The sequence below is a fragment of the Tympanuchus pallidicinctus genome, unplaced genomic scaffold, assembly GCF_026119805.1.
Source record: "Tympanuchus pallidicinctus isolate F22 unplaced genomic scaffold, pur_lepc_1.0 scaffold47, whole genome shotgun sequence".
In the NCBI taxonomy this organism is placed as follows: domain Eukaryota; kingdom Metazoa; phylum Chordata; class Aves; order Galliformes; family Phasianidae; genus Tympanuchus; species Tympanuchus pallidicinctus.
The window spans coordinates 95,358-101,938 of record NW_026294766.1 but is presented as its reverse complement, the minus strand read 5'-3'; positions in this window follow the sequence as shown (position 1 = coordinate 101,938).

The following is a 6,581-nucleotide window of genomic DNA, read 5'->3' as shown; positions in this document are numbered from 1 at the left end:
GCTTCGACACGCATTGTGCAATAAGCGGACGGACGGAGGAGGGAGCGGCGGCCACCGGCACCGAACCGGCACCGCGTCGGCACCGAAGCGGCCCCCAAGCGACGCCACGCAGCGCCACCCCCCCCCCCCGCACCGAACCCCCCTCCAACCCTGGGGAAGGCAGCGGTGATCGGAACGGTGATGCTCAATGCCAACGGTGCCCATCCCGGAGCAAAGACTGCAGGATCTCATCCCCGGGACCACCCTGGACCACCCCCCCCCCCAACCCCGGAGACCCCATGGGCGCAGGTGGGGCAGATCCGGCCTGGAGGAACCCGGCTCCCTCCTTTAATTTATTTATTTATTACGGACCCTCCCGGCTGGCGCGTGCCTCCACCGCAGCCCTGGCGGTGTCCCCCCCCCCCCCCCCCTCGGCTCCGTGTCCCCCCCACCCCCAGAGCAGATCTGTCCCCTGTGGGTCAGCCCCAGTCTGGGGTTATCCGGAGGCGGTGGCGGTCAGAGTGGGACGGACGGAGGCTCCGGCGGGGGAGAAATTCTGCTTATGTGGCACATCTGCCTCCCCCCCCCCCCACCCCTTTCCCCACCCCCCCATCCCAATGTTTGGATTATTCTTTTGCATGAGAACGGGATCCGGCATTCTCCAGAGTTCATCTGCTCCGCCGTGATGCAACCAACCCCGGCGCCAGGCGGTCGCCGGCCCCACACAGCTCCCCCCCGCCCCCCCCAACCCCAATGTGCTCCATGCGCTCCCCAGACCCTCAAAACCTCCGGACAACCCCATGTCCCTGGACCCCCACATCCCCCAGATTTGGGGGGTGCACACAGAAGACCCCGTCCCCAGTCCCTAGCACTTATCCGCAGCACTTAGGGACAGCGAGGACGGAGGGGGGGGATGCATGGGATACGTAGCACTTCTCCCCCCCTCCCCAAGCGCTCACCAGGACAAGATCCCTCCCAACCCCGGAGCCTCCCCCCCCAGCACTTAGGGCCCAGCAGCACGAGGGGGGGACGCGGCCCCGCAGCCCTTCTCCTGCTCTTCAGTGCCTTTTGGGGGCTGCTGCCGCCTCTGGAGCCGGTGGGGAGGGCAGTGTCCTGCTTGGTGTGTGTGTATGGGGGGGGACTGCGTGGGGCTCATCCCGGAGGTGCCACTCTCAGGAGCGCTGTGATGTCCCTGTCGCGGTGGTCCCCATTGTGTCGCTCCCCATCGCAGTGGCCATCCATGCAGAACACCTCTGGATGCTGCCATCCATCCACCCATGTGTCCGTCCGTCCATCCATCCAACCGTCCTTTTGTCCATCCCTCCCTCCACCCCTTCTTCCATCCATCCCTCCATCCGTCCATCCATCCATCTGTCCATCCGTCCGTCCGTCCGTCCATCCTTCCATCCATCCAACCAACCATCCTTTTGTCCCTCCCTCCCTCCCTCCACCCCTTCTTCCATCTCTCCATCCATCCCTCCCTCCCTCCATCCATCCATCCATCCATCCATCCATCCATCCATCCATCCATCCATCCATCCATCCATCCATCCATCCATCCCTCCCTCCATCCATCCATCTGTTTGTCCACCCACCCATCCACCCACCCATGCTTTTGTCCGTCCTTCCATCCATCCCTCCACCCATCCTCCGTCCATCCATCCCTTTGTCCACCCCCTCACCCACCCACCCACCCACCAGGGATGCGTTGGGGCAGAGAACAGCAGCACCCAGTAGAAACACAAAGGCACCCAAATCCAACGGGGGAGCGCATTGGGGCGCATTGGGCTCCGTGTGGCTCTGCACGGCCACGTGGCCCCATCGCCACCGGTGACCAAACCCTGTGCCATGGGTGGGGGCCAGGACCCAAAACCCACCCCAAAGATCCCCAAAGAAGGGATGGGGGCAGCGTTGGGCGCCGGGAGCGGAGAGCTGTGACTGACACTGTGCGCGTCCCCGTGTTCCGTCCGAGGCTATGTCTGTTTGTTCGTCGTTTTCATTCTGTTTTTTAATTGGGGACGGGGGGGGGACGGTGGCTCAGGACCACGGGGGGGGATTGGGGGAATGGAGGGAGGGAGTTTGGGGGGGGGGGGTCAGCATCGCGTCACCCGAAGGCCATCGGTTTGTGGTTGGTTTTGGGATGAGGGGGTTGGGGGGGGGGGGGGGGATGGGGGGTGTTTGTGTTTTTTTTTTTGTTGTTGTTGTTGTTGTTTGTTTGTTTGTTTGTTTGAATCCAATGGACCAAACACAGCACTTGAACATCGGAGAAAAAGAAAAAAAAAAAGGTTAAAAAAAAAAAAAGGAAAAAAAAAAGAAAAATAAATTAAAAATAAATTTTAAAATATTTAAAAGAGGAAAGCGATATCCGAGTGCTCCGTGCTTTCTGCTGCCATCCTCATCCTCATTATCATCCTCATTATCATCCTCATTATCATCCCCATCTCCATCCTATCCCATCCCTTCCCATCCCATCCCATCCCATCCCTTCCCATCCCATCCCATCCCATCCCATCCCATGCCTTCCCATCCCATGCCTTCCCATCCCATCCCATCCCATCCCATCCCATGCCTTCCCATCCCATCCCATCCCATCCCATCCCATCCCATCCCATCCCATCCCCATCCCCATCCCCATCCCATCCCATCCCTTCCCATCCCATCCCATCCCATCCCATCCCATCCCCTCCCCTCCCATCCCATCCCAACCTGTGCTGAGGGTCCCAATCCCACACTTGGGGGTCTCCGCTGTGTCCCCAACACCCAGCCCATGGGCTCCCCACAGCCACAGCCCCATTTGCACTATGGAAGGGTGAAGAAATATCAGAGCAGGACCCCCTGCGCCACAGAGCCCGGGTCTCCAAAGGGATCCATCCCATGGCTGAGCTCCTGCATGTCCCCATGTCACCAAATGCCCAGGAATGGGGACAGCATGGACCCCCCCCCAGTGGCACCACAGGGATTTGGGGCACGGCACCCCTTTGCCGTGTGGCTCATTGCTCACAGCCTCATTCGGAGGCTCCTGATGGGGCGATGCTCCATCCCTGCTCTGGGAGAAGCACATCAGAACAGAGCGCAGGAGCTCTTTGGGATGGGAAAAGGAGCTCAGAGGCGGCCTCCCTTCTGTGCTGCACAAACCGCGCTGCCTCTGTACCGCATCCACCCCCTGCCTGCATCCCTGCCACATCCTTTGCAGCCCCTTCTGTCCCTCTTCCATCCTTCTTTTCTCTTTTATTTTTTTTTTGCACTTTTTGTAGGGTACAATGAACTCCATCGCCAAAGAAAGAAAAAACAAAAAGGGGGGGAGGAAAGGGGGAAAAAGGGGAGAAAAAAAAAGCACCGATGGACATTTTGCTTCGAGCTGCCATCCTGCCAGCTCCCATGCTGTGTCCCTGCGTCACCGCGGCCCCAAGGCCATCCCAGAGGGCTGCAGCTCTTGGAAACACTTCCTCTCATCCTCTCATTTTTCCCACGCTCCCTTCCCTCTGCTGGGGACCAAATCCCCCCCCGCTGCCTGCACCGCCCTCCTTGGGCCGCCCCGAATCTCTCCTTTGGATCTTAGGATCCGGTACCCAAAGATGTGCCAAGAAGCAGAGCAGGGCAACGTCACCCCAAACGTTGTGGGACCTCCCCGTGACCATCGCCATCCCCACTCCTCAGTGCCTTCGCCCCATGGCGGGATGCAACCCCAAGGGGATGCAGAGCGCGTGGGCACAGGGATGGGAAACCCGACGCAATGGGGCAAAACCACCCGAAAAGATGCCCAGAACCACCAGGACCGGCCCAGGCCACCCCCATCGCCTCCCCGCTCCTCAGTGGCTCTGCCCCACGGAGGGGAACAGCCCATGTTGAGGGACCCCAACCCTCACCCCGCACCGCAACACTGGGATTTACACGCGGCTGGAGGAGCCAAGCGGGGCAGCCTTTATGGAGCCTCATTAGGGGCTGCAGAATGCCGGGAATGCCGTAGCTAATTACAGCGGGGCTCAGGGGACGGGGCCACGCGGACGGGGAGCTCAGGGGTCGCTGCCCGCAGGGTCGGATTGGAGCTGTGGGATTTTTGGCACGAGCGGAGCAGGGCGCGAGGGATCGGATCCAGCACAGCAGTGGGGTCATACGGTTCCCGGCCCTCCTGTGCTGCGTCCCGGAGCTGAGGTCCCATCCCCAGGGCCCCACTGTGCGCCCCGAGCTCCACGCTGCTCCGTTTTGGCTCCGCTCAGCGATTCCTGAACTCGGCTTTGGAGCAGCAGCTCTGAGGCTGTAGCTGCTCTGCATGCGGCTTTCCCTCAGTGAAGCTCCCATAGGGCTCCAGTGTCTGCGTGATGGCAGCTGTACCAAAGCAGAACCTGCGGCACGGCACAGCATGGCACAAAATGGCATCACACAGCGTGGCATCACACAGCGTGGCATCACGCAGCATGGCACATCATGGCACAGCATGGCACAGAATGGCATGGCACAGCATGGCATGGCACAGCATGGCATCACACAGCGTGGCATCACACAGCAAGGCATCACACAGCAAGGCATCACACAGCATGGCATCACACAGCATGGCATCACACAGCGTGGCATCACATAGCATGGCACAGCATGGCACAGCATGGCACACCATGGCACAACATGGCATCACACAGCACGGCATCACACAGCATGGCATCACACAGCATGGCACAACATGGCATCACACAGCACGGCATCACACAGCATGGCATCACACAGCGTGGCATCACATAGCATGGCACAGCATGGCACACCATGGCACAACATGTCATCACACAGCACGGCATCACACAGCGTGGCACAGCTCAACACAACATGGCATGGCCTGATGTGGCACAGCACAGATTTCAATGGCACTGCATGGCATGGCACAGCGTGACATAACATGGCAAGGTCTGACATGGCACAGCACAGATTTTAAAGGCACAGCACAGTGTGGCATGGCACGACATGGCAAATCCTGACGTGACAAGGCATGCTCTGATACGGCACAGTATGGATTCAGATGGCACAGCACAGATTTGGGTGGCACAGCAAAGCTTCTGGTGGCACAGCACAGATTTGGGTGGCACAGCACAGATTCTGGTGGCACAGCACAGATTCTGATGGCACAGCACAGATTCTGGTGGCACAGCACAGATTTGGGTGGCACAGCAAAGATTCTGGTGGCACAGCACAGATTTGGGTGGCACAGCAAAGATTCTGGTGGCACAGCACAGATTTGGGTGGCACAGCACAGACTCTGATGGCACAGCACAGATTCTGGTGGCACAGCACAGATTTGGGTGGCACAGCACAGATTCTGATGGCACAGCACAGATTTGGGTGGCGCAGCACAGATTCTGGTGGCACAGCACAGATTCTGGTGGCACAGCACAGGTTTTGGTGGCACAGCACAGATTCTGATGGCACAGCACAGACTCTGATGGCACAGCACAGACTCTGATGGCACAGCACAGGTTTTGGTCGCACAGCACAGATTCTGATGGCACAGCACAGACTCTGATGGCACAGCACAGGTTTTGGTCGCACAGCACAGATTCTGATGGCACAGCACAGACTCTGATGGCACAGCACAGGTTTTGGTCGCACAGCACAGATTCTGGTGGCACAGCACAGATTCTGATGGCACAGCACAGGTTTTGGTGGCACAGCACAGCACGGCCCGGCACTGCTGGACCTGCTATGGTGCAGCACGGCACGGTGTGATGCGGCACAGCACGGCACAGCACGCTCCGTCCCCTCACTGCAGGGCTGATATCAGTTCCGTGAGAGCAGACATTGTCCTGCTCACATCTCCCGGCCGCACCCCACCACGTCCCAGTCCCCCATTGACCTAATTCTGAAACCCAGGGCAGGACGGGCGGGAGGGGGACAAATTAGGACAGGGATCGACCACCCACGGTCGCACCATGACATAATATGGCTCCGTCCTTCCCCTCCGCTGCCTAACGAGTGCCCCAGTGGTAATTAAAGCACCAACGGGAGCTCGGCTGGGACCCACGGCCTCGCTGTGCCCCGTTGCCGCCTGGGTGCCACGGAGTCGTCGGCCCCATGGTGTTTGGGGATGGCACTGCGGCACCTCCGTGTGCAGGGAGTTGATGCACCTCTGGAGCTGCTCGGCTGCAGGGAGGACCCTGAGGGCGACAGCCAGCCCCCCTCTGGCCGCAGGATGGAGGAACCTTCGGGGAAGGGCAGCGCTGGGGTTCCTTGGACACGGTGAGTTTGGAGAGGGCTTTGCACCGGATGGCATCCGGATCTCCCTTCACCAGGTGCCACATCCAACAGCACCCATGGGTGGCGATGGTCCCGGCGCTCGGCCTCACGCACACCCAGGCTCTGCTCTGCTGTCTCCTTTCCCCCCCTTCAAACCCACGTCCTTCTCATCCCACCCAGGGGCGACCGTGGGGGGCCGGCGCCGCTCCCCCCAAACCCGCTGTGCCCCCCATCACCCCCTCTACCCCCCGTCTCCTCCCCACCCCCTCATCTTGACCTCATCCCGCTCACATTTGCAGCCCAAGCGTTGGCTGTGAAAGGTGCCTTCATGCTGAATTTGGGCGCTGCGCAGCGTTAGCAGCTCTCACGCCGCACTCCCCGGCCCT